Source organism: Barbus barbus (genome assembly GCF_936440315.1).
Source record: "Barbus barbus genome assembly, chromosome: 33".
NCBI lineage: Eukaryota > Metazoa > Chordata > Actinopteri > Cypriniformes > Cyprinidae > Barbus > Barbus barbus.
Window position 1 is genome coordinate 164,649 of NC_136761.1, and position 18,109 is coordinate 182,757.

Below are 18,109 nucleotides of genomic sequence, written 5' to 3' on the forward strand. Positions count from 1 at the left end.
TCGTCTATTGTCTAATACTTGAGAGACTCTCTCTGCACTGCTCTCCAAACTGAAAAATCATGGATTTGATCAACTGGTCTCTCAATGCAATTGACACAATTTTCTCGACGAGAAGTTTAGGTTCGGGTGAACCTGATTGTCCCAGCAGTACATTCGCAGCTGGATATACGATGGACGTATGGGAAAGGTGGCGGGTCGTGTGTCTGGCGGCTCTTTCCGTGGAGGACATTGAAGATATCTACCTATTCTGAACCATGATAACAGGTCTTCGGCTGATTGGATTAGGCTTTGCCCTGGGTTATCGTAAAATTCAGGAAACGGGTACAGCTGTCAAAAGCCTCACTAGGCTGCCCGTTATGATTGAAGCAGTGGGCAGAGCGGTCAGCTCTGAGACTGAGACTATTAACCGCAATATGGATGCCATCACAGAGAAGCTTTCGGATTTGAAAAGAAAAATGTATGGATTTGGAGACCAGAATGGACAATGAGAGGTGCCGTGAAAATTGGAATACGGCTACTCGCACCAAGACTAAACAATCTTATCTTCTTTCGGCTTTCTCAAAACAGCACGACCTCGAACAAGGCGTGCTGGGAAACCACCCGGGAAGAGTGCTGTAGCGTGACGCTCTCACATTCCTTACCCCCTTCTACAGACACCTGCGGATTGTTGACTCTGTCTGGGTCCTGATCAAGGTTGTCTCCATAGCAATGTGCTGTGTCGCTATCACATTCTGCGGACTGAGACAACTTGACTTGTATGCCAGCGTGGCGGCTCCACAGGCACATACTCACACACATAAGCACATACACAGATACGCATTCACCTCCTAGCCCCTATCCCTCGCCTTCGCCGCTTTGTTCCGCCAGCCTGAGAAGCGGGTCCGACCGGCGCCGAGAATGGCTGCAGGACCGGATGGCTGCTTGCCGGAAACTGGATTACTCCCCTGTTGCAGTCGTGTGACTTTGTTGTTGATTGACTATGTGCTTTTTGTTGCTGGGGTGTTTTTTCTGTTCTCACACTGTACTCTCATAAGAATATAGTCTGTGAATTATTATTTTTCTCCCCCCTCTCCTCATGTCAAGCTGTATCTCTTCTATAATACCTACATTTCACTGCTGGTTATACTCTGTATGATTATGTATGTGACAAATAAAATTACTTACTTACTACTTACTTATACCAATACAGAAGACACTAAAAATATCAATATATAATTAAGAAAATCATAAAAACAAAAACACAGTGCAATACATTTCATAATGACCATATGCCGGCTCAAAAAGGTAAGTTTTTAACCTAGATTTAAAAGCAGATATAGATGGAGCAAATCTAATACTGGAGGGTAGTGCAATCAACAATCTGGGAGCAGCTACTGAGAAAGCACAGTCACCCCTACTTTTCAGCTTTTATTTCAGAATGCGTAGCAATCTCTGATTAGATGACCGGAGAGACACAACTGGATGGTGTTCTGTCAGTAAATCCGAAAGATAAGGAGGGACCAAATCATTTAAAGATTGAGAAATTAAGAAAATAATTTTAAAATCAGCACAGTATTGTACAGGCAGCCAGTGCAAAGAGCGTAGCACTGGAGTAATATGGTCCAGCTTAATATTGTCTACACCAGGGGTTTTCAAACTGTGGGCTACACTACTCAGTGCTACAAAATCATGTAAATAGGCACATTTGCAGCACCACTGAACTTACATTACATGAATATAATAACCAGATAATTTTAATTTACTTGCTATTCAACAGGCTGCATTAAAATTATATTACTTTGGACTTTCCTGACCAGATAGCTAACCCTACCATAACCTATTGATGCCCCACCCTCTTGGACAGTTGTTTTCAACTCTGGCTCTCGAGATCCAATTTCCTGCAGAGTTTAGCTCAGACCTTAGAGTTCAACAATTCTTCTCCACGTCACCCTATGGCACCATTTTGGAGAGTATCACGATGCATGACCATGCGGTCCTCTAAATGTAAACAATGCGTTGTTACTTGCAGGAAAATTATGCGCATACATCACGATACTCTCCAAAATGGTGCCATATGGTTATGCAAAGGAGAAGAATTGTTGAATAAAGTCATTATTTTTGTTTTATTTGCGCACAAAAAGGATTCTTGTAGCTTCGTAAAATTACGGTTGAACCACGTTAATGTAAACACTATGTTCATATTCATCAACTAAAATTGAATTATTTCATTCTGATTGAAAAAATAAGCGCCCATGTAAACATAGCCAATGATGTGCCTGAGCAGGTGAGGAAATGGACAGAAAAAAAGATGCTGTTTTAGAAATTTTAGAAATGCTCCCACCTGTGCACCACTGCATCCCTGGGATGTGCCAAATTTGCTATGGAAGCAGATACATATTGACTATGCTGGTCTGTGGTTAGGATGTTTAGTGTATGCATACTTTTCGTGGATACAGGGTGTTCAAATGGGTGGTAATTGCAGACCTCCCATAACACTAAAAAATAAATAAATACTTGGGGTTTTTCCGCAGTTTTTTCAATAAAACTATAATACTTGAAACATGAAACTAGTGAAAATGATAATTTAATGAAAAGATTTGATTGCTGTATTAAGTTTAGACCTGCTCATCATAAAATATTGTACATCATATTTTAATTTTATGCATTTTTAGAGTGTTGCTCATTATAACCAATCACACACGATTCTGTTGATCTTAGGAATGCAGTGGCCAATCAGAGATGTTCAGATTGATTCAGACTGAAACGCTGACCATAATTACCTGACCATAAGCAAGGTAGTGCACCGTGAAGTGCACCCCCCACCTAAAGCAAAATGTCGTCAAAATAGTCTCAATCGTTTGTGCTCCGTTTGTGCTGTAAAAATTTTAGTTTGTGCTACTTTGGATTTTTAGATATAAAAAAATATATCTATAGGTCATTCTGAGGTCACTCAGCCCCTCCACATACTCCAAATTCACCCCAATGCACTTTGTTTGTGCTGGTTTGTGTAGGTAAAAGTTTATTTCGTGCTGCTTCGGTTTTTAAGATATTAAAATAATATTAATGGTCTTTTTCTGAGGTCACTCAGCCCTCCCCCACCCCAAAATAATCTTTTTTGTTTGTGCTTCATTTGTGCTGGTTTGTGCCGCAAAAATTTTCGTTTTTGCTGCTTCAGTTTTTTAGATAGGCTATTAAAATATTATTTAGTGATCATTCTGAAGTGCTCCAAATTTACCCCAAATAGTCTTCTTTGTTTGTGCCGTAAAAATTTTCGTTTTTGCTGCTTCAGTTTTTTTAGAAAATAAATAGTGATCATTCTGAGGTCACTCAGCCCCCCACTTGCTCCAGATTTACCTCAAATAGTCTCATTTGTTTGTGCTTCGTTTGTACATAAGATATTAATTCATCATACAGTGTATGGACAGCTTCATTGAATATAAGATGAGTTATGAATATGTAAACACTAACTGACTGTGCTCATTTGTGTTCTTTCACTGCATGATTCAGTCTAGATATGGGAGCAGAAAAAATATACATTTATATAATTTCATATATTTAAATCACATGAAGAGTGCCACATGAACATTTATACAATGTTTCAATAAACAAGAAGTTAGTATTAAGAGACCTATGTTTTAGACACTATATTACCTATTTTTGCTCTATTTCGCCAACAAAAATAATCCCAAACAAAGCCACTGTTTAGTGTCTCTGAGCAACATGACGGTGTTTTGTTTCTGAATGAATCAACCGTTTAATGCAGCTTAGAGGGACATGCAGTATAAATAACGTTTTGATGTTTTAATCGTAAAATGATGAATATTAATAATTGAAATTATTTTAAAAATATATACTTTAAATGTGATATTAAATCCGCCAGTAGGTGGCAACAAGTCACTGTTAATAAGTGAGTCATTGCGATTGAACCACATCATTTGAACAGTGTGTAATGCAGTGTAATGTAAAGGGCTTTTCACACTGAAAGCTGAACTCAGGGCAATGATGCTTTTGAATCGATACAATAGATCCCTATGGAACTATTCACACCAGGCGTGATCATTCGCAGAGCGAAAATACAAGCATACAATCCTGTGTGTCGATTTTTTCCCCCGTCGCTACGCAATCAGATTTGAGCTTAGATCACGTGACCGGAGCAGCTGCTGTTGCACAAAAAGGCAAGAATGGTAGCACTGTTTCGAAAAGCAGTGTAAACTACTGTAACACAGAAGAAGAGTATTCCGAGAGAGAAGAGAATGTTGAGTTCTTGTTATCTTTGGTATCTGAGAACAATTTTTTTCTCTTAATATTCTTAATATAATTTCTATTAATTATCCACTGAATTATGTGATCTGGAGAGCACTGTCTGTTTTCTTCCATGTGCGCGAGTGTTATGGATCAGAGTACGTTTACTCTCCAGATCGTCTGTATTAAAAAAAAAAATCGAGTGAAACTTTTTTTTTTTTTTTTTTACATATGAAATATCAAAGCAAAGAGACATATGATTATGGTGACATTTTATGTATGTGTTTTGTATGCAGGTCATGGTATTTTTATAACAATAATGGATGTTTATGACAATAAGCAGTGTGGCGTTATTAAAATACAAAGAGTGCATGTCTGCCTATTCAAAATCAAAATCAACTATAGTCACAATCAAGAGTTATTACAAGCACTCTATGATGGTTTAAAGTGGGTTTTAAGCAAATACATTAATAATGACATATTTTTTCAAATGTGGCTTGATGCTAATTGTACCTCTATTTATATTTTAAGACATATTCTGGTAAGCATTATAGATAATTTGTGTTTCTGGCATAGAACCAAAATTTATGTAGCTATATTCATTTAATGCTGTGCATAGAGCAGTGGACGATGTTAAATCCATGTGCGAGATACATATCTGAGGAAAAATGCATTGCTGGTCGGCGCCACCTAGCGTGCAGGTGTAAATTAGCAGAAGGTGATCAATCGGTTCATGCTCAAGATTGAAGATTTTTATTCGTCACATACACAATTATACAGAGTATAACCAGCAGTGAAATGTAGGTCAGGTCCGCTCCAAGGACAGTGCTATTATAAAGAATACAAATATTAAGAAAAAGAAAAGTAGAAAAAATAAGAGGAATAAAATAAAAGATAAAAAAATATATAAATATAAATGTGCAGGTCAGTATGTTGTTGACATAAATAGTAATATAACAGGAATGTGCAAAAGAATGTGTAAAAAAGTTGTCCAGGGTATTTAATAGCAGCAATATGAGGTAGAGAAAAATTATGAATAGCTTATTGATATGGTGATATTTACATGGAGTCAAGTGATGTTATGACACAGAGTTAGAGTTTAGGAGCCTGATGGCCTGGGGGAAGAAGCTCCTCCTAAGTCTCTCAGTTTTTGCCATCAGGCTACGGAAGCGCTTACCAGATGGAAGCAAAGTGAATAGACGGTTACCAGGGTGATTAGAGTCCTTGATGATTTTAACAGCTCTATTTTTGCAGCGTTTGAGGTAGATGTCCTGCAGAGAGGGGAGAGCAGACCCTGAGATGTGCTCAGCTAAGCGCACAACTCTCTGTAGTGCTTTGCAGTCCTGATTGGAGCTGTTTCCATACCACACTGAGATGCACTGAGTCAATACACTTTCTATGGTCCCTGAATAGAAAGTTTTCAGGATTGCTGGTGAGACCCTGAATTTCCTCAGCTGTCGCAGATGGTACAGTCTTTGCCTTTGCTCGGTGTGAAAGCACCGTTCATTGCTGATTCTCCTCGCTTTTTCGCATCACGCTCAGTGTGAAGCGACCTTAACTGTGTCTAAACGTCTGTTTCCTCTGCATTGCAAAAATGCATTTTGTTGATAATGATTTTATTTGTTTGGTAACAGCCCCAAATGTCTTATTATTCTAACAGATTTTATTGATTAAATATAAGAATATGACGCAAAAGATAATGCACACATCTAGAGCAAAATGGCTTTATAAAGGTTAAAATGGCCATAAAGGGTAAAAATCTCTTTAAACTTGTTGGAAATATTAATTTTTGTCACTGGTGAGAACTGACCACACAGAATATGAAGAATATCAAAAGCTTTATGAGTCAGCTGTCTACGGCAGTCCTGCAGGGCAATACACTCGGCAAAATATCGTCTGATTATTTGGTATTGATAAAATCCCAGAAAATTTTGTGATATAATGTTTTGTCAATATCGCACACCCCTAGGCTGAATATCAAATTCTTCTTTGCTTAGTGATTGTTTGGAACACACTGATCATCGTAAGCTTATCTTAGAGTTAGGTTCTCAACGATAACGAGGACAAGACCAAAAATATGAATCCTATTTATATAACATTTAATTTAATGTATTTACATTTATTCATTTAGCTGACGCTTTTATCCAAAGCGACTTACAATTGCTATATATGTCAGAGGTCGCACGCCTCTGGAGCAACTAGGGGTTAAGTGTCTTGCTCAGGGACACATTGGTGTCTCACAGTGGATTCGAACCCGGGTCTCTCACACCAAAGGCATGTGTCTTATCCACTGCGCCATCACCACCATTATTTATTGAAGGGGAAGGGGTGGGGGCTTGGGGTCTGGTTAGGGGGACCCCCCCAAGAGCTTTGACACAATTTGAACACTGGATAATATAAGTCCACATCTGTAGCAACTCATAATATAATAACTGCACATAATGTAAAAACTGTGCATAATGTAATAAATATTACATTATTATTGTAATAAAATGTTCATAATGTAATAATTTTCTCAAAACTTTATAAAATCTTGAGCTCATAATGTAATAATTTTTCAATGTAATAACAATTTTTCACATAATGTAATAGGTTATTGTAGGAGGAATTTATTACATTATGAACACACTGTGGCAACTTATAATGTAATCACAGTTCATAAGGTAATACCAGCACATATTTTAAAGCAATTATTATTATATGTTTACAATATCATAATTATCTTTCAATATAATAAATCTGAGCTCAAAATGCAATCATAGTTTTATGTAAAATAAGCTATTACATTAAAAGAAAATTAGGTTTATTTGGCTTATTAGGCTACATTGAGAACTTTTATTTTTTTTTATAAAAAGCTTACTAATTTTGTGATTATGAAGAAAATTTTACTGAAGAAAGTATTAAGAAAAGTATTAAGTGCCGGTACTGAACAGAACCCTTGGGCTCTTCACTATCAAAAGACAGTAATGTGAAGGGAACAAATGGAGATAGCAGACAATTATGTCAAAGACTTCACCTGTGGAAGGCAGACCTGAGATGATACAAGTCCACCAGAGTTAAAGCCGCAGGGCAAGAATGCACCCTGAACTTACTGGGACTGAAGTCGTCGACCTGAAGTCCTTAGTCAAAGCCTACATTAGAAAAAAAGTGAAAATCATATCTGCTTAGTTAAGGGTTGAGTTTTTGATTGTTGTTGTTAAAAAAATGTCATGTTGATAATGTTGTGTTATAATAATATGTTTAAGTCTGATGTAATTATGAAGGGGAAGGGAATGTAGTGAATGTCAGTGTATTTTGAGTGTGAACACTAGAGGGTGTTCTCGGGTTAATGCAGGCACATTACTGTGAACTGAAGAAGCTGTTGATGGTTTCAAGTTTCAAGTTTAGTTTATTTCTCTATTGTTAAAAACAACAGTAGTTGACCAAAGTGCTGCACATAAAGGGTCATAAAACAAACAACAATAAGGTACTGTACATAGTATTCGAGTACATTACTGATTAGAAAACCATAACAGCAAAGACAAAAAGAAAATCCACAGCTCTCAAACTGAATTAAATGCCAATGAATAAACATGTGTTTTAAGACTAATTTTAAAAGCAGACAGAGTTGGGGCCATCCTCACTGACAATGGTAATTAATTCCAGAGTTTAGGGTCAGCTACTGCAAAGGCATGATCTCCCCTGTGCTTCAGTCTTACTCTAGAGACTGCCAGCAACATAGGGTCATGGATGGAAAGTGCAGTTGTATAATAATATCAGTGGCCTGTAGCAGGAAGCGAGATTAACAAACTTGCAGAGTAAGTTTTGAGTTGACAAAGCCAGATAAAGGCAAACTGGTTTAGATCAGGTTCACTGGGCTCACAAAGCTTGATATAAATTCTCTCTGTCATCTCAGAGTTTGTGATTAACTCTGGAGCGTGTGCACCTGAAAGTGTGACATGTGCAGCAAACAGCCAATTACAGGGAGCCTGGAGAGCATCAGTTTGATTCACTTCTCACAAACAATTCACTTTTCTGCTGAAGATTAAGAGATGTCGTTATTAAAAATTGAATACATTTAAATGCATTTACAAGGCAGGAATAAACACTTCTGCAGCGGCAAAAGTTTGGCAGCAGAAAGAAAATATGACTATGCAAAGGAATCAACTGAATTTAATTATTTATATATACCTATGTCACTTTGCTCACAGATGATTGGCCAGGTTTGGGTTTGCGATCTCTAACCCAGAATAAAACCTGCTCTGGAGCAGGGCAGCTGTGTAGCGTAAGTTACCATGGTAACCAAACCCGCTCAAAACCAACCCAAGCCTGAAAACTAAGAGTTTGCTCAAACTAAACGTGAACTTACCTGAGTAAAAACCCAAACCGGCTTCGTGCTACAGGCCACTGAAAGGTAGGTTGGGTCTAGGCCATTTAGGGATATATAAGCAAGCACTAAAACCTTAAAATCAATTCTAAAATGGACCGGAAGCCAATAAGGGGGAAATATGTTCCTGTTTTCGCTTTGGAGTTAAAAGTGGAGCTGCAGCATTCTGCCCTAACTGCAAGCGTGAGAGAGAGGCCTGGTTGAGACCAACATAGAGGGCATTACAATAGTCTACACAAGATGAAATAAAAACATGTATAAGCCTTTCGAAATCATTAAATGTCAATCTTTAGATAAAAACCTTCACTGATAAAAACTGATGGTTGTCTGAGTTGTAATTCTGATGTCTGATTTAGTAGCTGAGCTAAACCAGACAGTTATTGAAGTGCACAAGACAGACTCAGTGACAGCCGAGTAGAACTGAATGAGCAGCTCCTGTGGCAGGTGAAGGAAATACAGCCTGGGCCTTTTTCAGCAGAACTGTAACTTGTGCATCTCCGAGCAACGCACATTGATTTATTACTGAATTAATCAGTGGTTTTTAATGAAGCAAGACTTTTAGAATTAATTAGCCATTAATTCAGTGACCCATTCATAAAGAAGATATCAGTGTCTTGCCTTCTTCCAGAACGAACCAGCCATTTGATGGAAAAAGTTGAATGGATGACCCAACAATATGCAGTATGTCACTTCACTTCACAACTCACTCACTAAGACGGATGCCACCTAGTGGTGGGTTTAGTTTCATATTTAAAGTATCATTTCATCTTTGTTTTTACTCAGACACAGGACATGCATTTGCTCCTTGAAAAAGTTGGAGCACACTTACTTTCCTACTGTATATTAAAAGTACAATTGCAAAACGAGATCAATCTTGATTTTAGAGATATTATTTTAATTCCTTTGCAATATAGACTATGCAGTAATACAATACAAGACTTTATGGAAGCATTGTGTACTTTATTAAAAATAGACAAATACTGAATATTTGTTTTAACTAGACAGAAGTACATTCAGTCATGTCTGGCAACTTGACAAATATATCCTCAGTATCATTTGGATATATAAAAAGTTAAAAGTGATCTAATAAATATTGTGGATATTTCTTTGCACTGTTTTTTATTAAACTTTAGGAAACTATAATTAATTTATCTATCTATCTATCTATCTATCTATCTATCTATCTATCTATCTATCTATCTATCTATCTATCTATCTATCTATCTATCTATCTATCTATCTATCTATGCTATATTGACCTTATTTTCCATGACTCCATTGCGTTCGTTTTGTCATCTTACTTCCGGCTGAGAGGGACCTAAGCTAGTTGCTAGCTGTAATCCTATAGCTGTAATGGTAGATGATAACAGAATGCAAATATGTAAAGGATTATATGCTCAGTTAGGGGCTGCCATAACAATTGGATTAGGAGGAGAGAACAATTGCTCTACACAGGGTGGACAATGGATGCATTCCATTCAGTTTCCGAGCACCTTACCAGTACATACACCAACAGCTTCCAGCTACACACTTGGGATCAGCTCCTGATGACTATCTGCAAATGCTTATTTTTATAAACCTTTACAATATGACCAGATGTTACCTGTTGTGAATAGGTTTTTTTTTTTTTTTTTTATCTTTACAATGTGACCAGATGTTAGCTGTCGGTAATTTCTTATAAAACCATACAATGTAAGCTCTGTAGATTCCCCTTAAAACTTAAAGGAATGAAGTCTCCTGATTTGAAGGAATAAGTCATGTCAAGTTTGCAAATAAATTCCATCTTGGTTTATTACATATGAAAATTCTAACTTCTTACAACTGATTTCATACAACTTATATTAAATTATACGTTTTCTAAAACACAAATCACAGATGAAATCACCCTTACGGCCCACTTTCCCACTATGTAAATATTAGTAGGCCTCAGTACTTTTATAATATTTCATTGCTACTCCATCAACTCCTTCTGACTATCCATATCTGGCAGAACGAATTAATTCAAGATTTGTATTTGTCACATACACAATTATACAGGGTATAACCAGCAGTGAAATGTAGGTGAGAGGTTACCTCTCCCCATAGGTTACCTCTGGCCACTTCTTCATATCGTCTACACATGTTAACAGTGATGATGGATGGGACAGTATGAGATCATCTGATCGTCGTCAGAAGTTTTCATTGTGCTCTCAATTTAAAACATTTACGGCAGTAACGTTATTTGGCATTTTGCCACAGTTATAGATAGCTATAAACAATCTTAAAACTACTGAACTAGTTACCGGATTTGCCGTGTCAGTTTAGCGGTGGTCGGATGAGAAAATGTGGACGTGCAAAGTATTAAAAGTGGGCAGGGCGGAATAAGGTGAATAGAACCATTTGTCAAGATTTTAAACTTTTGAGTTCTAAAAGGATTTATCATGTGGCTCCCTCTGGTGGAAAATATGTGTATTGCTGCTGTAATTTCTCATTCGCTAGCTGTTATTAATGCTGCATTTATTATAATCCCACAATAAAGACATATATGCAGCAAAAAAAATCTTAAAAAAACAAAAGCATATTGGTCTTGCTACAATACTAAAATATTTTTAATTGTTGCTGGCTTCTTTACCCTGTTTGCAATATCTCTGAGGACGTCTCTTGTAAGGAAGCGCAGGGGACTGAGAGAGCAAGTCTGAGAGAGTAGAGCTGCTGATAGCTGAATTGTACTTGTTTAACAATTAATGGGCGGTGGCTGGCTTGGCTCTGGTGAAGAATAACTCCTCACTCACACAATGGTTTAGGCCAGTGATACACACTCTGATAAAACCCAGGACACAAATTCTATGAAATTCTCATTTGGGCAGTTGCACTCTGGTTTTATGACACAAACCTGCCCAGAAAAATATGCAGAGCCTGTCATCATCACAATGAACAAGATGGACCAGTTCTAAAAACCTCTATGTATGCAAATCGAGGGATTGATTAGTGATGGGTGAAGCTTCGAATGAACTAAATTAATTGCTTTGCACTGTTACGAAGCTTTGAGACACCACACACTGGTGACGCCTGCTGGTTAAAACGGTGTAAATGCAACAAAAACTCAGATCAAACATACAGTACATAACACAGCCCTTACAAACCCACTGCAAATGTTTTATTTTAATATAATATTAAATGTAAACATTGACATGGTTCAATGTTTTGCGGCTTTTGGATCTCATTGAACACGCATGGTTCGAAACAATTGTGACGTAATAAAGCCTCGTTTACTGAAATCACGTGACTTTGGTAGTTTGATATTTGCACTGGTTCGAAACACATGATTCACAGAGGTTTTGAACCTTCACAAGGCAGTGCTTCGAAAGTGTCCATCACTAGGATTGATCTCCCTGGGTGAGGAGAAAGATCCAAACTGCTGCTAGATCCATCTTATGTCTGGTCTTCTGTCACTGCTGGTTTGTTATAGAGATGCCATAGAGAAGGGTGTTTTTTTATAAAGTGACGTGACATACGACCAAGTATGGTGACCCATACTCGGAATTTGTGCTCTGCATTTATCCCATCCAAAGTGCACACACACAGCAGTGAATACACACCCGGAGCAGTGGGCAGCATTTATGCTGCGGCGCCCGGGGAGCAGTTGGGGGTTCGGTGTCTTGCTCAAGGGCACCTCAGTCGTGGTATTGAGGGTGGAGAGAGCGCTGGACATTCACTCCCCCCACCTACAATCCCTGCCGGCCCGAGACTCGAACCCACAACCTTTGGATTACGAGTCCAACTCTCTAACCATTAGGCCACAATAGGCCACGATATTTTGATAGATCCGCCCCACATATATGTAGCCTATGCAACCCAGGCAACGATTAGTTCTGTGAAACACAAGCCGCTTTTCCACCGAAATGACCTGGAACAATGTCCCAGGAACATTTTTTCCCCCCAGACCTTTTGCTGTCTGCGTTTCCATCGGGGTCTAAACTACGGATAAGATTAGGCAAATAGTCTGGTGACGTAATGTTAGGTCGGCACATGTTTCTCAATACCAAGAATGCAAATTTGGGACTTGCGTCCTCGGTATTTGGACTTCACGAGTTAGACTAGGGAGTGTGAGTCCCGCGGAGGAACGATGCAAGTCCGGTAATTCTGCAAAGAGCAGCGTACTTGATAACATCAGCCAGTTCCCGGCTACTGGAGTCTTCCTCACTGTATTTATAGACGAAATATATCAAACACCACTGCCTCTTTTCCTTTTCATTTAAACATATTAATAGCTGCAGAAATATAGTTCAGGGAACGTACATACATTACAATGAAACAAAATATTATATCAAACATTGCCTGTTTTCATTTTCATTTGAACATATTAATAGAACAATAAAGACCAAAGATTACCTGTTAGATTTACCCAAAACGAATTATATCTTATGTTTAACCACTACAGAGACATCAGAGCCAGCGGTAAATGTCAGAAGGTCTAGCCGAGGTACTTGATAAATGAGCACTGAGCATCCGGTGATCGCCTGGAGCTCACGTCTTCGAAATCGGTGAAGCACATTTTCAAATAGGCACTGTTTTTATAAATAAACCGCAGATTTGAGTTTTAAACAACTACATTCTGGACTGAAATACAGGCGTCCAGTGTGAGCAGACTTTAGCTGTTGCGACGTGGCGTGTCTGGTGTAGACACGGTGTAGAAACTTACTGCTGATTGGATATAAGTTTGTTTTAGTACTTGGCCTTGACTCAGTTTTCTAAATGTTTTAGAAAAACCGCTTACACTGCCTTTAATGAATCACTATACAGGGCTACTAACACTCACACATTCAGCATGAGACTCATGCAGTTGACACATTTCTCATGCTCTCACGCCACACATCCATTTTCTCACGCAGTCAAAAGCACCTAAGTTAAAACTGTAATAATAGGACATTGGCGAAACAGATTTGGTATAGGCATCAGTATAAGTATTTGTGTTTGTGCTCTGGAAATCACCAGAATAATCTATTTACAATGTGTCTTTGTAGCACTGAGCAATGTAGCCAATCACAAACACATCTGTTGATTTCTGGAACACCTGTGATTGGCCATTGCCTTCACTCATCTCTAAACGCCGGATATTTTTCCTGCATGTTTGCGAATCCTCTTACTGTAACATGATGTAAATAAGAGGTTCATTGTTCATGAACTTTGTGAGATTGCGATAAACTGAAGTAAGTGACACCTTTTTAGTGATTATAAAGCAAAGGCTATTTGCGCACTTTCTAGGCTAAATACTGTATAATCCGTTAAGAATTTGAATAAAAGTTTTGTTTTTATTTGCAAGTAGGGATATACCCTGCACAAGCAGCAAAGCTTCGGGAGTAGTGATGCGCGGATGGCGGGTGGGTCGATTAATAAAAAATGCATTCTGATTATTTGCGGGTGGGTCGCGGGTGGATAAGACAAATCATTAATGATGCAAATATTAACTACATTTTCTAAATAGGCCACAGAAATTGAATAAAGTGTAAATTAACATATTAAAATAAGCCTATTCAACAAAACATGATTTAGTCAAGAGCAGCTTCCTGTCTTTGGTTGTTTGATTCACATTAATGACAGACGGCACAGCTTTATTAGGCTGCTGTCACAAGACTTATTTCACGAATCCAGTGGTTATTATTGTCACGAATCCTGGCCATGCACTTCCACTCATTCACCACTAGAGGTCACCCGGTCACCCCATGGACTTTTCACTACACTGCACATTAGACTCCATTTCCCATAATCCATTGCAATGACGACACGCACAGTTGTTCTCAATTATCTCGCCCACACCTGATTACCATCTCACAATCATTCACTATTTAAGCCTGGGACTTGCGTTTTCTGGTCATAGTTTTCCATGTCTGACCTTGCCCGTGTTTTCTGGTTTTACCCTTCGCCTCTGCCGTTTGGACTATTGCTCTCGTTTCTGGATTATCTCTCTGCCTTGCCCCTTTGGATACTGTTCGCTGATCGTCGACCCACGCTTGCTCCACGGACTGCTTTGTCTTGCCCTTGCCATACCTGTTTGCCACTATCTGACCCTGCCTGTTTACTGACCATGTTTTATAATAAAGCTCTGCATATGGATCCGCACGTCTCACGTCTCGTCAGCCCCGTTACAATTATACACATGGGTTTTCTTTTGCAACTGTTTGCATTAACTTAAGACAAAACCGTGTTTATGAGGATACTCGCCAGGGCGACCATTTTGACGTAATTTTGTGTATTTGGCCACTTAAGCTCAACAAGATTTGCTTGCAAACTTAATTTGGTACTCACAGACAGCAGCAGCACTATGCACTGATGTGAAGAGATGGTCAAAGAGAGAATTAGACGCGGTCCAGCTGAATCACTCATGCTGTTTTCAATGACCGATTTGATCTGATGGTTTGTGTGGATTTATTTACTCATCTAACCTACACGCTATATTGAATAAATGTTTTGCAGTAATTTCCCTAATTTTACAGCTGAAAGGACCTAATTAAACATAATTCTATTATACAGAGGATTGTGAAATAGATTTCCATGACTTTTCCAAAACATTCTGGGTTTATTTATTTTTCCAAAACTTTCCAGGCCTGGAAATTGCTTTTAAAATTCCATGACTTTTCCAGGTTTTTCATGACCGTATGAACCCTGAATGTGACGATCGGTTGCGGTTACCTAAATCAGACAAAAATATAGGAGCGGGCAGCTGGTGGGTGGATCATTTATTTGAAGCTGCGGATTCGGGTGATGTTTTAGCTCATCCGCGCATCAATATTTGAGAGTGACATATAAATCCCTCATGAATGCAGGATTCAGTTTCGAATGGGAGAAAAATATAATTTCTCAAAACGGATTTTAGAGCAATGCAGATTAATACAAATCACGCCAACACCGTCTATCACAGCAAGCCTAGTTTACATGCATGCAAACTGACTAGCAGAAGGTCATCATGCAGACGACTGAACTACTGAAAACTAGGTTAAATAACAAACACGCACAAAATTCTTACTTAGTATTTTTGTTAAGCAAAATTATTTAAGATATGACATTTCTGAAAAAAAAAAAATGAATCAAAATATTTGTTTTTGCTTAAAAATAAATCTGTCAGTAGGGCAAAACACTTTATTCAAGGGGAAAGCAATATTTAGATAACAAGAGTTAATGTTTTTATTCTTAAGTAAATTTATGATTTTCTTGATGTAATTTTTTTTTAAACACCGTACAAAGACCCTGCACATTTTTAATATCAACTACTAAATACCAGAGATACATCATATACTGTCGCAATTGTGTTCATTCTGTTCATATTCCATCAGTTAGAACAGTTCAGTGAGAACAATGAGAGGTTTATATGTATACACACACACACACACACACATGCGCACGCACACACACACACACACACACACGCTCTTACACACACACACACACACACGCACACACGCACGCACACACGCACACACACACACACACACACACACTCAGACACACACTCACTCACACACACACACACACACACACACACACACACACGCACGCAGGCACGCACACACACACACACACACACACACGCACACACGCGAAATAGTCGTTTTTCTCTCTCTTACAGCTTGGGGGCGCACTCCAGCCTCAAGTATGAATGAAACGCATGACATGAGAGTGTTTACAGCGCTAATGCTCACATTCCACAAAAAAGAGAGACAAAAATAATACTCTTCTCCAAAAACTTTTTTCTTTTTTTCTTCTACAGATGAGCACTTTTATAAAGCCCTCTGATGAAAAATATGGCTAAATGTTGAATAAGCAATATTAAATTAGTTAATGAGCGTGATTGGTTTGCATGCAATAATTTGGAGTTATTGATGATGAATATATAAACCTGATCATTGTTTATTTAAACATTTACCTTCACAATTTGTTTAATTGCTTCTTATATTACTGATAAATATGCATCACATTAAGTCTGTTTATGTTAAAGCTGTGTAATCCAAATGGATGTATATTATAAGCAATTAAAATACATTCATCTTTAATATGACATTAATAACAAATATAATAAATAAACAAAATTACCTAAACGCAATTATTGATCAACAATGTGCAATAACTTACTAAATACATCATAGAGTTACAAAGGCACAGTCATCAGATAGTTGTCTAGCTGGGAAGTGCTTTATTGTGTTAGTTTTGTACAGAAAGTGTTTCAGCAGAAAGAGTTTAAACCAATAACGCCAATCAGATCCCGTTTTAGAACAACAATTTTAAGTAGTTTAACATAAGACTATGGACTTTTAGTGTTTATTTTCTCTTATATTTATTTGTAATGCAATTTATTACATTAACTTAACTGTTTTACATATTTTATTATTCTTAAAGATCGTAGTATTACCTTTTCCCTGGCGGTAACGTTTTTAAGGGTTACTCCACCCAAAATGGTTCATGGCATGCGCATTTCTTTCTTTTGCGAAACAAAATAACAGATTCTGAAGAGCGTTTGGGAACCAGACAACACGGAGCTCACTGGAGCATATAAGCAAGGAAAGTAATTCACTTCATTCAGCTCAGACATTATTACAAACGCAGGCTTTATACAAACTTCGATATCAAATAATCATTCTGAAAGCACCCCGCACGCTATTGACAGGTGATACATGAGCAGTGTAAATAAAGTGTTATCTAACCGTTATCAGTCCGTCTTCGGTCGAGCAGTCCCGTCACAGCAACACGAAACGTGTCCTTCTTTCACAAATAGACTTTCTTTGAGTTGAACGCATGAGGAAGGCAGTATGACACGATCTCGAGTAGCACCTCCCCACCCAGCAAACACTCGCTGAGAAGACGACAGTGCCAGACAACGTCCAAATTTGGTTGAAAAATGAAAGGTGAAAAGACATCTTTTTCGGGTCGTCGAAAATACGTCTATAAAAAGACGTCCAAATTATGTCTAAATGTGGTTGTAAAGTTGAAGTTGAAAAGACGTATTTTCAGACCTAATTCCATTCGTGAATTCATGATTATATTTATATTTCATATTCATAATAGCTGTCAAAATAAAACAATTCACAAAAGAGTACCAAAACATTTATTGACACATTAAATACATCTTTATAAATACAAAAATGCAAATACAAATACAAAAGAAACACATTCCTGCAGTGGTGTAGTGGTCCCTGGAGAAGTGGGTATACTCTTAATTTGTACCCCCAATTTTTTTAAGCGGTCCAGCAAAGGATGAACACCATGGTTATAAAGACCATGTAAGACTAATCGTGCATATTTAGTTAACCCCAAAATGAGTAGTACATTTTCACTTAACTTCTGCTGCCTGATTTCACAGAATGAGGATCATTATGAAATTAATATGAAATTAATATTAGCCACAGAAGACGTGTAGATTTTGCAATCAATACTGGCCCACAGACTACAGGAAGAGACAACTACAGTACATACAGTAATGATGAATTTTGAGTGAACTATTCCTTAGTCCATCCACACCACACATGAAAATTGGACAACTGTTTGCTCACC

The 18,109-nt window shown here is 37.9% G+C and overlaps 1 protein-coding gene across 1 annotated transcript in view; it reads right to left on the reverse strand.

Annotated features, from left to right (window-relative positions):
- LOC306852850 (cysteinyl leukotriene receptor 1-like) overlaps positions 1-17,362 on the reverse strand; it is a 34,060-nt gene extending 16,698 nt beyond the window's left edge. Inside the window, exon 1 of the mRNA XM_079389961.1 lies at positions 17,263-17,362. The gene's annotated coding sequence lies outside the window, so the exon portion shown is untranslated. The remainder of the gene's footprint in view (positions 1-17,262) is intronic.
- Positions 17,363-18,109: the final 747 nt, after the last annotated feature.